The sequence below is a fragment of the Callospermophilus lateralis genome, chromosome 4 (genome assembly GCF_048772815.1).
Source record: "Callospermophilus lateralis isolate mCalLat2 chromosome 4, mCalLat2.hap1, whole genome shotgun sequence".
NCBI classification, from domain to species: Eukaryota; Metazoa; Chordata; class Mammalia; order Rodentia; family Sciuridae; genus Callospermophilus; species Callospermophilus lateralis.
The window spans coordinates 75,388,998-75,409,057 of NC_135308.1; the positions used below are offsets into that span (position 1 = coordinate 75,388,998).

At 36.8% G+C, this 20,060-nt stretch overlaps 1 protein-coding gene and 1 pseudogene across 1 annotated transcript in view; one reads left to right on the forward strand and one right to left on the reverse strand.

Annotated features, from left to right (window-relative positions):
* LOC143398335 (C-type lectin domain family 4 member A-like) overlaps window positions 1-20,060 on the reverse strand; it is a 75,901-nt gene that overhangs the window by 34,173 nt on the left and 21,668 nt on the right. The window lies entirely within an intron of this gene.
* On the forward strand, window positions 7,283-8,767 carry LOC143397338 (rab5 GDP/GTP exchange factor-like; annotated as a pseudogene).

Consider the following 20,060-nt stretch of genomic DNA (forward strand, 5'->3'; position numbering starts at 1 on the left):
AAAAATAAATAAAATCGACAGACCCTTAGCCACGCTAACAAAGAGAAGAAGAGAGAGAACTCAAATTACCAGCATACGGGATGAAAAAGGCAATATCACAACAGACACTTCAGAAATACAGAAGATTATCAGAAATTATTTTGAATCCTTATACTCCAATAAAATAGAAGATAGTGAAGGCATCGATAAATTTCTTAAGTCATATGATTTGCCCAGATTGAGTCAGGAGGATATTGACAACCTAAACAGACCAATATCAATTGAGGAAATAGAAGATACCATCAAAAGACTACCAACTAAGAAAAGCCCAGGACCGGATGGGTATACAGCAGAGTTTTTCAAAACCTTTAAAGAGGAATTAACACCAATACTTTTCAAGCTATTTCAGGAAATAGAAAAAGAGGGAGAACTTCCAAATTCATTCTATGAGGCCAACATCACCCTGATTCCTAAACCAGACAAAGACACTTCAAAGAAAGAAAACTACAGACCAATATCTCTAATGAACCTAGATGCAAAAATCCTCAATAAACTTCTGGCGAACCGGATACAAAAACATATCAAAAAAATTGTGCACCATGATCAGGTAGGATTTATCCCTGGGATGCAAGGTTGGTTCAATATACGGAAATCAATAAATGTTATTCACCACATCAACAGGCTTAAAAATAAGAACCATATGGTCATCTCGATAGATGCGGAAAAAGCATTCGACAAAGTACAGCATCCCTTTATGTTCAAAACTCTAGAAAAACTAGGGATAACAGGAACATACCTCAACATTGTAAAAGCAATCTATGCTAAGCCTCAGGCTAGCATCATTCTGAATGGAGAAAAACTGAAGGCATTCCCTCTAAAATCTGGAACAAGAGAGGGATGCCCTCTCTCACCACTTCTGTTCAACATAGTTCTCGAATCACTGGCCAGAGCAATTAGACAGATGAAAGAAATTAAAGGCATAAAAATAGGAAAAGAAGAACTCAAATTATCACTATTTGCAGATGACATGATTCTATACCTAGCAGACCCAAAAGGGTCTACAAAGAAACTATTAGAGCTAATAAATGAATTCAGCAAAGTGGCAGGCTATAAAATCAACACGCATAAATCAAAGGCATTCCTGTATATCAGCAACAAATCCTCTGAAATGGAAATGAGGACAACCACCCCATTCACAATATCCTCAAAGAAAATAAAATACTTGGGAATCAACCTAACAAAAGAGGTGAAAGACTTATACAATGAAAACTACAGAACCCTAAAGAGAGAAATAGAAGAAGATCTTAGAAGATGGAAAAATATACCCTGTTCATGGATAGGTAGAAGTAACATCATCAAAATGGCGATATTACCAAAAGTTCTCTATAGGTTTAATGCAATGCCAATCAAAATCCCAACGGCATTTCTTGTAGAAATAGAGAAAGCAATCATGAAATTCATATGGAAAAATAAAAGACCCAGAATAGCAAAAACAATTCTAAGCAGGAAATGTGAATCAGGCGGTATAGCTATACCAGACTTCAAACTATACTACAGAGCAATAGTAACAAAAACAGCATGGTACTGGTACCAAACAGGCAGGTGGACCAATGGTACAGAATAGAGGACACAGAAACCAATCCACAAAACTACAACTATCTTATATTTGATAAAGGGGCTAAAAGCATGAAATGGAAGAAGGATAGCATCTTCAACAAATGGTGTTGGGAAAACTGGAAATCCATATGCAACAAAATGAAACTGAATCCCTTTCTCTCGCCATGCACAAAAGTTAACTCAAAGTGGATCAAGGAACTTGATATCAAATCAGAGACATGGCGTCTGATAGAAGAAAAAGTTGGCTATGATCTACATACTGTGGGGTCGGGCTCCAAATTCCTCAATAGGACACCCATAGCACAACAGTTAATAACTAGAATCAACAAATGGGATTTACTCAAACTAAAAAGTTTTTTCTCAGCAAAAGAAACAATAAGAGAGGTAAATAGGGAGCCTACGTCCTGGGAACAAATCTTTACTCCTCACACTTCAGACAGAGCCCTAATATCCAGAATATACAAAGAACTTAAAAAATTAGACAATGAGATAACGAATAACCCAATCAACAAATGGGCCAAGGACCTGAACAGAAATTTCTCAGAGGAGGACATACAATCAATCAACAAGTATATGAAAAAATGCTCACCATCTCTAGCAGTCAGAGAAATGCAAATCAAAACCACCCTAAGATACCATCTCACCCCAGTAAGATTGGCAGTCATTAGGAAGTCAAACAGCAACAAGTGCTGGCGAGGATGTGGGGAAAAGGGTACTCTTGTACATTGCTGGTGGGACTGCAAATTGGTGCGGCCAATTTGGAAAGCAGTATGGAGATTTCTTGGAAAGCTCGGAATGGAACCACCATTTGATCCAGCTATTCCACTACTCGGTCTATTCCCTAAAGACCTAAAAAGAGCACACTATAGGGACACTGCTACATCCATGTTCATAGCAGCACAATTCACAATAGCAAGACTGTGGAACCAACCTAGATGCCCTTCAATAGACGAATGGATAAAAAAAAATGTGGCATTTATACACAATGGAGTATTACTCTGCATTAAGAAATGACAAAATCATAGAATTTGGAGGGAAATGGATGGCATTAGAGCAGATTATGCTAAGTGAAGCTAGCCAATCCCTTAAAAACAAATGCCAAATGTCTTCTTTGATATAAGGAGAGTAACTAAGAACAGAGTAGGGAAGAAGAGCATGAGAAGAAGATTAACATTAAACAGGGATGAGAGGTGGGAGGGAAAGGGAGAGAGAAGGGAAATTGCATGTAAATAGAAGGAGACCCTCAGGGGTATACAAAATTACATACAAGAGGAAGTGAGGGGAAAGGAGGGAAAATATAAGGGGGAGAAATGAATTACAGTAGAGGGGGTAGAGAGAGAAGAGGGGAGGGGAGGGGGGAGGGGGGATAGTAGAGGATAGGAAAGGCAGCAGAATACAACAGACTCCAGAATGGCAATATGTAAATCAATGGTTGTGCAACTGAAGTGATTCTGCAATCTGTATATGGGGTAAAAATGGGAGTTCATATCCCACTTGAATCAAAGTGTGAAATATGATATATAAAGAACTATGTAATGTTTTGAACAACCTACAATAAAAATTAATTAAAAAAAAAAGAAAGAAATCCTTACCATGTAAGGATCAATTTCCCTTCTGGGGTTTGCCAACATGTGAAGCGCTCTCTTATCCAGCTCAGTTTATGAAACACACACCATGTCTGTCTTCTGTGTAGATATTTTCTTTATCCTGCTTGGGCTTTGATATCTCATACCAGGTCCTCTACTACCAGCAAAAATTCCTTCCTGAAACAAATAAGAATGTGTACAGAGGGGCTAGGGTTAGGGCTTAGCAGTAGAGTGCTTTTCTTGCATGTGTGAGGCCCTGGGTTTGATCCTCAGCACCACATAAATAAAATAAAGGTATTTGTCCACCTACAACTAAAAAATATATTTTAAAAAAAAGGAATGTGTACATAGATCCTACAGATTGGGAGAAAACCTTCACTACCAGTACATCAGATAAGGCATTAAATTCAGGATATACAAGGATATACAAAGAACTCAAAAAACTTAACTCACAGCTGGGCTCAGTGGCACATACCTATAATCCTAGCAGCTCAGGAGGCTGAAGCAGGAGGATCACAAGTTCAAAGCTAGCCTCAGCAAAAAGGAAGGCACTAAGAAACTCACTGAGACCCTGTCTCTAAATAAAAAATACACAAAATAGGAATGAAGATGTGGCTCAGTGGCCACTCACCCCCAAATTCAATTCCCAATACCAAAAAAAAACTTAACTCAGAAATATAAATAAACCAGACAATAAATGGGCAAAAAATTTCACAGAAGAAATACAAATAGTTAAAAATATATTATATAAAAAAAAATATTCAATATCTCTAGCAAGTAGAGAAATGCAAATTAAGAATACACCAAGATTCCATCCCACTCCAGTCAGAATGGCATTTATAAAGGATACAAGTAACAATAAGTATTGGTGAGGATGTGAGGAGAAAGTTACTCTCATACATTGCTAGTGGGGTTGCAAAATGGTGCAATCACTCTGGAAAGCAGTATGGAGATTCCATAGAAAACTTGGAATGGAAACATTTGATGCAGTTATAGTACTCCTCAACATATACCCAAATGTCAGCATACTACAGAGATGTAGCCACATCCATGTTTATAGCAGCTCAACTCACAATAGCCAAGCTATGGAAACAACCTTCAGTGGATGAAATTGCAAAAAAATGTGGCATATACACATAAATCTGATTTATTTTTTCAAAGGCCAAAATGAAAACAGTAAAGAAGAATTAAATAATGGCATTTTCCAGTAAATGGATAGAACTGGAGAATATCATGCTAACTGAAATAAGCCAATCCCAAACAAACAAAAGCCAAATGTTCTCCATTATTTGTGGATGGTAACCCAAAATATTGAAAAGGGGAATAATAGAAGTAGATTGGACTAGCAAAGAGAGAAAAAGGGAAGGGAGGAGGGAGGTGAATAGGAAAGACAGTCAAATTAATTGGTCATAACTTTCCTAGGCTTGTAATTGTACATGACCAGTATAACTCCACATTCTGTATGACCACAAGAGTGGGAACCAAAATAGAATAAGTTATACTTTATGTATATATGTTCTGCCAAAATACATTCTTCATTCTACTGTCATGTAGAACAAAATATTTTTAAAAATAACAAAAAAAATATTTTTAAGCCTTTTTTACCTTGCCTATGTAGTGAGTTCCAACATCGGACTGCCTACATACAGACATCCTCTTTACCCTGCCTGGTCTCTGAAACCCACACAGGTTTACCCTCTGCAAGGATGCCCTCCTCATCACACTTAGGCACTGAATCCCAACCAACATTGGAACTAACACTGTTCAGCGGTGTCTACTTGCTTCTCCCAGATGCTGAGATTCCATACAAGGCTGCACTTCTCCAGGGACTCACTCATAACCCAAAAGGGGCTCTGACTTCTCACAGAAAGTGACTTCATGCATAAATACTTCCCTATCCTGCTTAGGTTCCCCATATCTGACCACACCACCACATAGATGGCCTCTTCTCACAGGCTGACATCTCACACCAGCCTTCCCCTATTGGGGACACCTCCTCAATTCTCCTATCCTTTGCTACTCTGCTCTGGACCACTGCCACTTGTGGACAGCCTCCTCACCATGCTCAGGCTCTGATTGTCCATGCCAGAAGACAATCCCACCACCACCACAGTGAGGTTTTCTTCACTTTTCATGGGCTCCAATACCACTGTAATGCCAAACCCCTTCATGCCACCTTTCCCTGCTTGAGCTCTAAGGCCCTGTGCCACAATGATTACACCTGCTCACCCCATCTACAGAAAACACCTACTAAACCATCTAGTGCTTAATTTAGGAATGAAACTTTTAGTAGCAAAAGGGTGCTGCAGTGCACAAAGAAGTCTTATGTTCTCTGCAATTAATTTTTGGACTTCACAAAGTACATGCATTTAGATAGTTGTGCATATACAGACCCTCCTCCCAATAATAATAACTGATTCTAAAAGGGTTTCTCATCCAACTTATTTAATAAAATATGTTTCTAAACTTATGTCTCTCTCCCAAGAATAAGTCACATTGCAAATAGGTTACATTGTATCAGAAAAAACCCTAAAGCTGAGTGGTTATAACATTTGTTTCCCACACACATTACATGTGGGCTTAGGATGTAGATCCTAAACTGACTATAACTTGACTTGGATCCTTTCTGAATGTTTTCTCATTCTGGAACCCAGGTGGGAGGCATGGTAAGGAGAATGTCCACACATGCAGTGATCCCACAGCACAGTACCAGGGTACAAGAGGATTGAGAAGGTATCCACAATCATTGAGTGGCTCCTTGGAAGCTAAACTATGCAGTAGCATCCTCAATGTGGATCAAGTGCATATTGTATTCATTCTGATCTATTAGTCAGTGGATGTCACCTGGATAAACCTGTGAAAGGGCAGAAAAAAGACACTCCACCCATACGAAGACATGTCAATAGCATCAAAGCTTAATTCTTTCTCAGAGAAGGATATAAACACTTGGAAATGGAAATGCATTCTATGCCCAAATCCTCTAAATTATATAGTCAACAGATCTCTTAGTGAACTTTAAAATTGAGCACAGGTGCCCTGGTTGTTAAACAAAAGAGGAACCACTAGGGCAGAAAGATAAAATACTAGAACTTCTACTTATATGTCCTTGTGATTTTAAGAAAAATAATCTTCACTAATATTTTATGGATTTAGTATTGCATGCCTGTCATGTATGTTATGTGACCTCTCGTGAGGGAGGCATGGAAGTTCCTAAAAAGTTATGTTGTACCTTTCATGTTGACTTTTTTGCTACAGGTTCCTTCATGAGATTTTTGTAAGTAAAAGTCATGTGCTGCAAATTTTACTCACTTTTCAGTGCTGTAAATAGTTTCCAATGGTATGCTAATTAGCACATATTTAATTAAGCACACAAGAACATGTACACACAACCCATGCTCTCTGGCGAAATAAAATGTTCTAACAACAATTGAGAAGGCAACTACATTATAAAAGACACATGTACTAGGGAGGGAAAATTTGGAAAAATGAACACACAAGAAATGTTATTGCCACTTTGTGATTTTTTGTTTAAAGCGGAGATACAGTTATCTACCTTCATTTTTGAAATCCCAAAAATAGAGGGTTTCATTTGACCATCACATCTCCCCAAGTACAAAACTCAATTCAAAATGTATTAAAGACCTAAATTTAACACCTAAAAGTATAAAACTACAGAAAAAACACATGGGGAAAATTCAATACATCCATAGAAGATTTTTTGGATAACACCCCAAAATCACTGACAGCAAATAAAAACATAGCATTATGTCAAGGAAACATCATAGGAAACAACAGAGTAAAGATACAACCTTCAGAAGAGGAGAAAATATTTTTCAACTAATTTTTTGACAGGAATTACTACAATAATGTATAAGAATTCCAAAAACATATCAATAAAAATACAAATTGTCCAAGTAAAAATGGGCAATCTGAACACACATTTCTTAAAATGAAAAAATGCAAATTACCCACATGTACAGGAAAACATTTCAGTGTCATGAACCATCAGCAAAATGCAAATCAAAACCACAGTGAGGCACCTCCTGGAGCTGCACCAGGGGAGGTGGTGCTGATTCCAAGGGTCACCAAGCAGGAAGAAGATGAGTCTTAAGTCTGAATGCCTAGGAATTCACATAGACCAGTAGGAGCTCCTGTGCAAGAAGGGTTGTGGCTATTATGGCAACCCTGCCCGGCAGGGCTTCTGCTCCCAGTGCTGGATAGAGGAGTACCACAGAGCCCAGGAGAAGCAGATCCAGAAGGACTGGGAGCTGGTTAAAGGACTTCAGCAGGAGGAGGAAGAAGCCTTTGCCAGCAGCAGTCAGAGCAGCCGGGGACAGCCTTCATCACATTTTCCAAATTTGAAGAAAAGAAAACCAGTGGAAAGATCCACAAGGTAACCACAGTGAAGAAATTCTTCATGCTTGTTCCAGAGTTGGATCAAAAAGGTCAGAAATTCAGGAAGGAAAAGCTCCCAGTCCTTCCATAAGCTGGCAAATCAGCATTGAAACAGGGTCTAAGGCACTAATAGAGTTCCTCAAGACCTTCCACAAAACAAAACAAGATCTATAAACCAACCAAGATGTTTTGGGAAGGATGCATTACAAAAAGGATTTGAGCATTGAGGAGAAGTCAGAGTGTCATCAGGAGTTTTACCAGAATGTGGCAGAAAGACTACTGACTCGTGAAAAAGTGCCTCCAGAAACAGTTGAGAAGATAATGGATCAGATGGAAAAGTACATCATGAATCGCCTCTCTAAATATGTGTTCTATTCAGAAACCACTGATGAAAAGAAAGACCACACCATTCAGAAGATATCACCGATATAGATTCTAAAAGCCTGTGCCCAAGATAAGTTGGCTTACCAGACCAGGTGTAGCAAGCACATCTTCAATGCCATCAAGATCACCAACAATGACCTGCTTCTGTGGATGACTTGAGCCTTCTTCTGCTTCTTGCCCAAGCTTATCTAATTGTGCTGAAGGGCAAACCCACCCCACCTATAGTCCTACATGTACATCACCTGCTTCTGCAACCCCAGCTGGCGGATGACAGGGAGGACAGATACTATTTCACCAACCTGTGCTGTGCTGTGAATTTCATTGAGAAATTGGATGCTCAGTCTTTGAATCCAGTCAGGAGAATTTTGATTGTTACATGTCTAGCCACACCACTCCCAGGGGGCAAGAAACCAAGAGTTGGTCTCTGATGCTTGCTCAGGTGTGAAATAGATGTATAAAATCTTGGACCTCCTGTCTCAATTGAAAGAAAGACAGGAAAGAATCCTGAATGAAGCCACAAAACTTGACAAAGATTATGGTATTATGTAAAAATGTGGATGTGTAACCGATGTGATTCTGCAATCTTTGTAATGTTTTGAATAACCAATAAAAAAAATAAAATTAAAAAAAAAACTTGACAAAGACTTAAGACATTGGATAAATGGAATTGCAAAAGAAGTTCCAGACATTGTGGAGAAAAATCCACTTGAAATTAAGCCCCAAAGTCAACTGTTAGCGGCTATAACTCTGAAAATCTTGAAAGTGACAAAATTCCACCATTGCAAACTCAGGTTTATACACAATGATGAACATTATATGGGTAGCATTTATTTGAGCCTGCATTGTAGGTAAGAGTACTGAGCCTACAAGTGGGATCTAGAATATACTCAATTGCTTATAAATGTCAGAGAATATTTTAAGATATATTTTGTAGACTTTATTTTCTTTATCCTAGGAGGGGAGGCTTAGTTAACAATAAAGTACTGAAAAAAAAAACAGAATGAGACATCATCTCATCCCAGTTTAAATACTTATTATCAATGAAAGCAAAAACTAAAAAATCCTGATGAAAATGCATAGGAAATGTTAAGTCTTATACACTATTGGTGGGAATATAAATTAGTATAACCATTATGGAAAAACTAAAAAATTTCCTCAAAAAAATAAAATTAAACTCACCATATGACTCAATCATCTCATTTTGGGTACATATTGGAAAAAATGCAATTGTCATAAAAGAGATACATTCACTCTTATATTTATTGTTGCACTACTCACAATAGCCAGAATATAAAATCAGATAAGTGGTCCATCAACAGATAAATGGATAAAGAAAATGCAGCATGCAGGATCCAACATGGCAGCGGGCACGGAGTGCTGCAGTCTGGCTGGGCACAAAATCACGAGCCACTCAAGCAGGAACAAACTTTATTTTTTGAAACTGTCGCCAATGCTCCCTACGCATCCTGGAAGATTCCCGATCAACCCACGCTGCGTTCTCCCGGAAACCAAGAGGCCATTCCTCCTCCGGAATTCCCTCCTACCGCACTTCCCCAACCAATAGGAACTCTCCAGGAGTCCCATAGCAGGCCGAGGTGGACAGCAGGAGTCCAATATCCATATGAATGCAAATCTTAACATATCATCTCAATGGCTTGTTGGCGTCACCTTTCAACCAAAAATGCCATGTATCATATTACTTGGCTGTGGCTCTTAGCATCTCCCCCCTTCTGTTTAATTAAGCAACAAGCAATGTGGCTAGGGACCGTGCGTGCCTGTTAGGTTTGTCCAGTTCAACATATGGTTCTTACCCGTCATCAGAAAACTGACCTTTAGGCGTCAGCCTCCTGTCTTAGGTTGATACCACTGCAATTAGATCATACCTGTCACTGACTACCGGTCCAGCATATAGCCATACTTGTGGATAGGCCTATGCACCAGTGGGGGGGTGAGGTTCTTTGCCTCACCTCTGTTGGCCCCCAAAATTAGACCATCACTAGTAGAAGGGAGGAGGATACAGAAATGCCACGACACCAAGTCAATTGACAGCTCCTTAGGAAAAATTGCATCACTGGTGACACATCAGCAAAGATATGCCAGCATTGCCATAATTCGCTGCATCAACAGATAGATCACAATGCATACAAGTGATACATAGTCCAGGCAAGTTTTGTAAGCAGTTCAAAGTGGAGGAATCTATCAATATGTCCATTTCCTCCCAAAATAAATCGACTCATTGATTGAGCATTACTTGTTGAGTTATTATTCATTGATGTATCAGTTTATACAGTTTGTTGTGATAATTATCGAAGAAGTTGTAGTTTGGTTTCATCTTTGTCTTCACCAGCACTGGGATGAAAATAGGAATTCTGACAATGATGTTAAAAAAAATATGTAACATTTCAACAGGTACTAAGAAAACAATTTTTAGAACAATTTGCATTACCCTGAACAGAATTATTAAATATAATGAAAAGGAAAGGTGAAAGTAAACAAACAGATCTGTTAACCTGCTTATTTGTACACATATTAAAACAATCTTCAACAGCTGTTTACCCAATTTAAATTAAACCATTAAAATCACGTGAATAATAAAAAAATTCGGATCCATTTATTCATGAGCGCTCCTCATATATGATATATGGACATACGCACTTACAGACATACAACACAAAACAGAAATGTGCACACGTAACATACAACACATAAGACAATAGTAAAGGCCTTGTAGCTTTACCTAGGTGAAATCTCTGTTGCAAGGTTTAAAAACTCCACAGTCAAAAAATAAAACTGATCAGAAAAAACATTAACCTAGGTCTGTATGAGCTCAAAAATAAAATAGAACTTTATGATGTGGGAAAAAGCAATAATAAAATAGATATTGAAAAAGGCATCCTGGTTAATCACTGTTGCAGATGTAAGAATAGCCAAGCTGGAGTTCTGGATATCAGCTGTTATGGATTTGAGTCAAATCATCTTCTTTTGGGTTTGTAGAAATTGTTTTTTTTTTAATGCAGAAATTTATTTTGCTTATATAAACACTACTTTATTGACAATCCAAATAGATTGCCTAATGTAGCCATTACTGAATCAGAAAATTACTTAGTTCAGCAGTAAAATCAACTATAAGAACAATACCATTTTGTCTTAGGGCTAAACTGCATCTGGGGATATGGATAGGAGAGTAATGAGAAAAGAGAAATTCACTTTTTCATCCTGACTTTAGATAGAGTTAGAGACACACAAATTCGATTAATCCAGGATTCTCATGTTGGTATATGAGATAGAAGAGTGTATTAGCCAACGAATGATTAGAGCTTTTTTTTTTTAATTTTCATTTGAAAGAATATATTGAAATTTTCTTTATTTACCATGTACCAGTTATTCTTTTATGCGTTCTCACATCACTTGATCATCATTTGATTATTTGTCCCATTATCAAACATGATAATATCAACTTGTAAATGAAGGAAGTGCAGTATATTCATCCACTGATTCAACAAACGTTAATAAAATTTCTAGAATATGTTAGCCATGGCTCTGAATATTGGTGTGCACTACAGAGAAAACATGCTGCAATTTTGTTTTTTTATGAGCTTTAATTATTAATGGTAGAAATTTACATCCTCTGAGGGGAGCTTAGATAATGAATGAGATTCCCCAGCATTACACAGGTGATAAGAGAGCTGGAATTTCAGCCTAAGCCTTTTTTCTCAAAGTCTACTGCTGCTTTCATAATATGGTACTAAAGTTTATGACAGAAAAATGCATTGCCTTTCAGGTTTCCCAGGTTTACTTGACTGAATATCATCTCTTAGTTTCCATCTTTTTTTAGTCATCCATTTGCATAAAGCAGCCATATTAATAATCATGTTTCTTTTCTCTGGGGGAATAGAGATCTTAATCGATATTTGGAGGAGGTAAAAAGAAATCTGAAAGTGCCAAAATACAATGAAAAGTCTAATACAAATGAAAGAAAGAAACCCAAAAGACAAAATCACAAGTTCCTATCACTCAAAGCATTACTTGGGGTTAAAGTGGATTAATAATATATATAGGAAGAATATCAGCACTGCTCATGTCAGGGATAATATTTTTTTTTATTGGTTATTCAAAACATTACAAAGATTGCAGAAATTGTTTTGGTTAATCTCTCTGGAATCCAAATTGGCTGCTGTTCTCCCTGTGGAAAAACACAAACAAAGCCCTGACTCCAGACAATCACTGGGTCAGGACCTTTCCATTGTCCTGTAAGAATATCCTTCCAAAGTACCTTAGGCTTATGTACATTTTTTTGGATACAAATGTCTTTCCACAGCACTAAGCCCTGATGAATCCAAATTTAAAAAGTTTAGAGTAAAAAGGGTTATTTTAAGTTTATCTTTGTGAGATATATACCCCTTTCCAATTCCCTCCTTTTGTTTTAATAAGTACATTTTAATAGTTCGATAAGCTCTTTAAACTATGCCTTGTCCCTGTGGATTGTATGGAATTCCTGTTATGTGAGTAATGCCAAGTGATGATCAAAATTGTTTAAAAGAGGTAGAGGTATAGCCAGGATCATTATCTGTTTTTATCTGTTTTGGAATGCCCACAGTGGCAAAATTTTGTAAGCAATGAGCTATAACATCTTTAGTTTTTTCTCTGGCATGAAGGGAGCCCATCAAAAATCTGGAAGAAGTATCAACTGTAACATGCAAATATTTTAATTTTCCAAATTCTGGCAAGTGTGTGATGTCCATCTGCCAAATATGGTTAGGTATCAGTCCTCTAGGATTGACTCCAAGATTAACCTGTGGTAAAAATGTCACACAATTTTGACATTGTTTTATTATATGTCTGGCTTGTTCTTTAGTTATTTTAAAATGCTTTTGTAAAGTATTAGCATTGACATGGAACCTTTTATGAAAGTTTATAGCTTCTTCTATTGTGGAGAAAATATGTATGTCATGTGTAGATTTATCTGCTAATTCATTGCCCAAACTAAGGGCTCCAGGCAATTCTGTATGTGCCCTGATATGTCCTATAAAGAATGGATCTTTTCTGTCCCAGATTAGACTTTGTATAGTGGAAAGCAAAGAAAAAACAGTAGAGGAAGGGGAAATCCTACCAGCATCTTCAAGGGATACTATAGCATTAACTATATACTGACTATCGGAAAATAAATTAAATACAGAATCTTTAAACATCACAAAAGCCTGTAATACTGCCTTAAGCTCTACCTTTTGAGCTGATTGTTTGGGTACTAAAAATGTAAAAGTTTGATCAGGTGTAACTATTGCTGCTGTACCATTATTTGATCCATCAGTGAATATATTTGGAGCATTCCTAATAGCTGTTTTTCTTGTCATTTTTGGAAGAATTACAGGATGTGATGACCAAAAAGACAATAAAGGATTAGATGGTAAGTGGTTATCAAATGAAACATTAGATTTGCACATGATTATTGCCCAAGTATTTAACTCATTAGCTAACTCATCAATTTGATTCATAGTATATGGAGTAATAATTTTATTGGGAGAAATTCCAAACACTCCCTTTGCTGCTTTTATTCCTTTGAGTATTAATTGTCCTACAGCCTCAGGATATCTAGTAAGAATAGTGTTAGGAGAATAAGATAAATGTATCCATAATAATGGACCTTCTTGCCAAAATACTCCTGTAGGAATATTTTTTGTTGGTAGTACAATAAATAATAAAGGCAAACTTATATCAATTCTATCCAAATGCATATTTTCCATATGTGTTTCAATGATTTTTATTGCCTTTCTTGCTTCAGGCATTAACATTCGGGGTGAATTTGGATCTGATGAACCTTTTAGGATATCAAATAAAGGTCCCAACTCTCCTGTTGGTATACTTAGATAAGGTCTTATCAACTGGCAGTCTGAAAGTTTGCTGGGGCCCCTTCAGCTGTGGCTCTCAACAAAGAATAAACAAATGGGACTTACTTAAACTAAAAAGTTTTTTCTCAGCAAGAGAAACAATAAGAGAGGTAAATAGGGAGCCTACATCATGGGAACAAATTTTTACTCCTCACACTTCAGATAGAGCCCTAATATCCAGAGTATACAAAAAACTCAAAAAATTAAACAATAAGATAACAAATAACCCAATCAACAAATGGGCCAAGGACCTGAACAGACACTTCTCAGAGGACATACAATCAATCAACAAGTACATGAAAAAATGCTCACCATCTCTAGCAGTCAGAGAAATGCAAATCAAAACCACCCTAATACTCCAGTAAGACTGGCAGCCATTCTTAAGTCAAACAACAACAAGTGCTGGCGAGGATGTGGGGAAAAGGGTACTCTTGTACATTGCTGGTGGGACTGCAAATTGGTGTGGCCAATTTGGAAAGCAGTATGGAGATTCCTGGGAAAGCTGGGAATGGAACCACCATTTGACCCAGCTATTGCCCTTCTAGGACTATTCCCTGAAGACCTTAAAAGAGCATGCTACAGAGATACTCCCACATCGATATTCACAGCAGCACAATTCACAATAGCTAGACTGTGGAACCAACGCAGATGCAAGGGATTAAAAAAAAATGTGACATTTATACACCATGGAGTATTATGCAGCACTAAAAAATGACAAAATCATGGAATTTGCAGGGAAATGGATGGCATTAGAGCAGATTATGCTAAGTGAAGCTAGCCAATCCCTAAAAAACAAATGCCAAATGTCTTCTTTGATATAATGAGAGCAACTAAGAACAGAGCAAGGAGGAAGAGCAGGAGGAAAAGATTAACATTAAACAGAGACATGAGGTGGGAGGGAAAGGGAGAGAAAAGGGAAATTGCATGAAAATGAAAGAAGACCCTCATTGTTATACAAAATTACATATAAGAGGTTGTGAGGGGAATGGGAAAATAAACAAGTAGAGAAATGAATTACAGTAGATGGGGTAGAGAGAGAAGATGGGAGGGGAGGGGAGGGGCATAGCAGAGGATAGGAAAGGTAGCAGAATACAACAGTTACTAATAGGGCATTATGTAAAAATGTGGATGTGTAACCGATGTGATTCTGCAATCTGTATTTGGGGTAAAAATGGGAGTTCATAACCCACTTGAATCTAATGTATGAAATATGATATGTCAAGAGCTTTGTAATGTTTTGAACAACCAATAAAAAAAGAAAGAAAGAAAAGAAAAAAAACAAATTACCAAACCCAAAAAAAAAGAAAATGTAGCATATATACATAATTGAATATTATTCACTAATGTGAAAAATGTGATTTGGTCATGTGTAGCAACATGAATGAAACTGGAAAATATTCACTAAAATAAGTCAGGTGCAGAAAGACAAATACTGCATATTCTCCCTCACTTGGTAGCTAAAAAGTTGATTTCATAGACATAAATAATATACTAGTTACCAGTGACTATTTGAAATAGAAGTTTGGAAAGCAGGTAGTTAACAGGTACATGGGACATTTAGTACAGTGGAAAAACAAGAGTTCACAGCAATGAACTGAGTATTTTCAAACAGCCGGTAAAGAGGATTTTCAATTTTGTAGGAAAATGAAAATTTTAAAAGATGTGTACTGAAGTATTTGGGGGCAAGGTTCCATATTCAAAACATACTCTCAGATGGTGTAACAAATACTATTTATGTAATTGGTCAAAATGTTAACAGTTCTCAAATATAGATGGGGGTTATGTGGAAGTTAATTATACACTAATTCAACTGCTGTTTGAAACTATTCATGATAAAAAATATTGAGGGTAAAAACACAGTCTATAATAGGGAAAAGACTATAATAGGGAAAAGACTCCTAACCACCAGTTTAATTTTAAAAATCTGTCTACATCTGATAATAACCCTGAAAATATGAAATAGGAAAATGCAAAACCACTTTAAAGTATGATTCCCACAGCCCAACTAGATTGAGATTACTCAGGAGGAAAACTTCCTCTAAAAACATACTCATGAATAAAAATTTTTTAAAGCATAACAAAAGAAATCTTACTCCCAACAGAAAATCCACAAAAACAAGTGAGAAAAAAAAAATGACAATAACATTGGTGAAGTTAAATTATTTAAGACAAACAAGAGAAACAAGATGGCAGAGCAGACCAGGGCAGCAACCATCCACTCCTCTGTAGCCTGGAATCAAAGCAGGGAAAGAACAACTGACCAGAGAGGTGGGTGGCAGAGCAAATACTCGAAAACTCAACATTGAGCAATTTAATACTTGGGCAAGTTGGAATTATTTTACTAGATCAAAAAATAAGAAAATAATTCCTTTACCCAGAAGCTGACTATGGTAGGGCCAGGGGAAAGAACAAAGGCAGAAAAGCACAGGCACTTGCTTCCTGAACAACAATTTTTAAAAAACAGAATTTAAAAAGGTTAGAAGTAGCAAAGACAATCAAGGACATTGCATAATTCAACTAATATGTTGGCATAAAATGGTGCTAGGAAGGACAGCCATTTTGTAGAGACCACACCTAGACTTAGAAGAAATTAAATCTTGAAGAAATTAAATCCCCTTCTACAATTACAAATGAAAACACAAGGAATACCTCAGAAGTGGGTTGTCCCATAATCCATATAGAAGGACCTTGTTGATGGATCACAGTTTGCAGGGGGTTACCAAAACCTCTTCCCCTCACCACAGTCCACGGACAAGAGGTGCAGCTTACCTGGGAGTCTAATGGACTGAGACCTCTGAACTATGAGCCCTGAATAAACCTTTGCTGCTTTAACACTGTTCTTCTTGGGTCTCTTGGTCACAGCAGTGACAAAACTGACTAAAACAGATGTTGTTCATAAAAATGGTTCTCCTCCATAGATACTTTTAAACATGCATAATACTAAAATTAGATATAAATATCTCAATACCTTCAAAATATTGCAATATTCTAATACCATAAGTGAAGCTTATCACAATTGTCTGCCAATATAAGCTTTAACTGTTAAAACTTGGTTGTAATAATAGTTACTCTTATGTTTCTTTTTATCTCTCATTCCCTTTTATTTGTCTTTATCACGTACTAAACATTATTGGGAGTCAAAAGGTGAAAAGAAATACAATTCTTATTGTAAAGAGATAAGGTCTATTAGACATGCATGTGAATAAATCATTTCACTACAGTAGGAGAGGCACAATATCACACTATGGTCAATGCAGTTGTGGCAAAAAAGAGAAGGAAGAGACTGTTTCCACTTGAGCTTATCAAGAAAACTTCTATATTAGAAGAAGAAAGACCTATGAGAAAATTCTGGAGCACATAAAGGAGATTTTCTGCAACACTGACAAAGCATATGAGGAGTAATGAAGTCATGTTGTTATTTGAGGCAGAAAGACCAGAGGGTGCAAAGGCATATGATTGCATCTGAATGTCTGGAATATTAGGATGAAGTGGAGGGTCCCTCTTTTGGCAATGAAGGCATAGAGGTAGGCCACAATCAATTCATTAGTTATTATGTTTTATACTAACATAGTGGCACTATAGGTACAGTAGGAAGTTTTATTTACCCTCCCTAAACCAGTGTTCCTCAACTGTAAGACACATAAACCATATTACCTCCCTTGGATGGTTGTGTGAAGATTAAATGAGACTATTCATACAAAGCATTTAACTAGTGTCTAACAAATAACCACTGCTCAAAAAAATATAAGATAAGGAGGCCATTGGTATTTGGTTTCATTTTTGTTGTTTGTAGGAGATTTTTTGTTGTTTTTGTTTGTTTGCTTGCTTTCATTTTGTTTTTATTTTGTTTTTAATTTTTCCACATTTTTTATTAATGTATTACAGTTGTACATAATGGTGGGATTAGGGAACAAATTTTGTTCCAAAACCTTTGGAAACAGGTACAGTCTCAGACTCCATAGATAAAGTGCCTACACAAAGTCTTTATTTCTTTTTCCTTTTAAACACTTCCATTCTTCAGGAACTCTAAGCAATAGTTTCTACAGTTGTTGCTGGAGGGAGCATGTCCTCTAGTGGTCTCAAGCAATCATGCAGCCAGATAAAACAGCCACACAAGAGTGCTCCAATGACATTTCTTTCCAACTCTAGGTGCAGAGGCAAAACAAACCTAAGTACAAAGAAAATAATGAACAGCAACAAAAACATCAATAGTAGATCTATTTTGTTTAATTGGTAACATAATACTATCACTAGATTAACATGGCAAAATATGAGATCATAATGGACCCTTATTTTACTGCAGGCAATACATGTATATTACACCTCTTTAAAAAAAAGTGTGCCCTCCAAATCCTATGTTTTTCAAAATAGGAATAAAATGATAATTTTTGAAATGAATCCCAGACAACAAGACCACTGTGAAAATCATCAAAGCCTATACATCCCCACGTTTAAGTACCCAAGAGTATGTATAATACTAATTTAATCTTTCTTTCTCAAAAGAATATGTGATTAATGAGGAGCTCCTGGGTATAAGTTGTAGATTCATAAACCTATATATTTTCTTTAGGCACAATTAAGAAACAATAAAAGACGTCGTTGCCAGCAGTTTACAAAAGAAAAAGAATCATGAGCAAAGTATGATGCATTATAACCCAGTAATAGATCACATGAAACTGTAAAATATTAAATTTACCATAAGTGTATTACATTATACCTAATGCTTCTTCACCAGGCCCAAGAATTAATGTGTCAAAATAAATCTGTCTTTAATGCTGCTTACCTGGACTACACATCTTGACCAACTCAGGAGCAATAAAATGAAATTTTATGCACCATGACAAAAGTGTATAAGAAACAATCGAGTAATATCACCAGGAGCAGCTGACAAGAAAAATGAGTAAAAGAAGGAAAACAAACATTAAACTTGATGATTTATAGTCCCTCTGCACAGATATCACTAATTCAACAAACACTTTGTGAAATTTTGCCAGCTAGAAAGTTGTATGGGAAGTAATGCAAGAGAATAAAAAACATGGTTATTGTGTTCAAAGAGCTAACAAATTTGGAAGGAGAATTTCAACATTGTTCTAAACAAAATGAGAGAGGGCATCTTTCAAATGGGAAGGATAAGTAGATCTTCTTGGAGTAGTATTTGAGCTAGCTTTATACAATAGGAAGGATTTTGACAGGCAGGTGAGAAGGAAAAATATTTAGGTGGAGGGAATTTTAGCCACCATTCAATACTTCTGGTGTTTGATGAATGACTAGCACACCAGTTTACTGGAACTTATTGCAACCAAAGGAAAACCGAAAAATTATGGATAGACAATACTTTGAACTTCAATCTACAAGCAAAGAATAATATGGGGGGGCTGGGGTTGTGGCTCAGTGGTAGAGCACTTGCCTCACACGAGTGAGACCCTGGGTTCGATCCTCAGCACCACATAAAAATAAATAGGTGAAATAAAGTTATTGTGACCAACTACAATTTTAAAAATAAATAAATAAATATTTTTTAAAAAAATATTTTTAAAAAAGAATAATATGGGGAAGAGTGAGGAAGAAAGAAACATGAGAAGAGCTTTCCTTCAGAAACATTATTGTGCTGACAACATGTAAGTTAAATTGAAGACAGCTACAGGAAAGCAGACTACATAGAATAGTGCAAGTGAGACATATTATAGGCTCACATTCTGATAGTGAAGGGAGACATCAAATACAACTGAGAGAATTTACCTAGAAAAGTGACCGTCCACATTTTCCCCCAAACAAAAAGTTTTGGCTGCTATAAGAGAATACCATAAATTGTGAATTTATGAAGAACAGTTTATTTGGCTCATAGAATTGAAGGATGGGAAGTCCAAGGGTATGGTGTTGGCATCTGATGGGGGCCTTTTGCTATGTCATCTCATCACAGAAGGCACAGTACAAGAGAGAGGAAAGCAAAGACAGCAAGTGCTGTTTTTAATTCGATACAGGGTCTAAGTTGCTCTTAAGGCCTCAATTGTGTAACCCTCTTGGTTCAGCCTCCTGAGTCACTGAGGTTACAGGTGTGTGCCACCATACCTGGCCTATTAGTTCTTTCATTAAGCTTTTATTATGTGTAGTAGTGGGGCTCATTCTTTCATTTGTGGATATGCACATCATGTAATTTGCTCCAATACTTTCCCAATACTTCCCTTTTCCCTCTCCTCCTCCCTTCCCCTGTTCA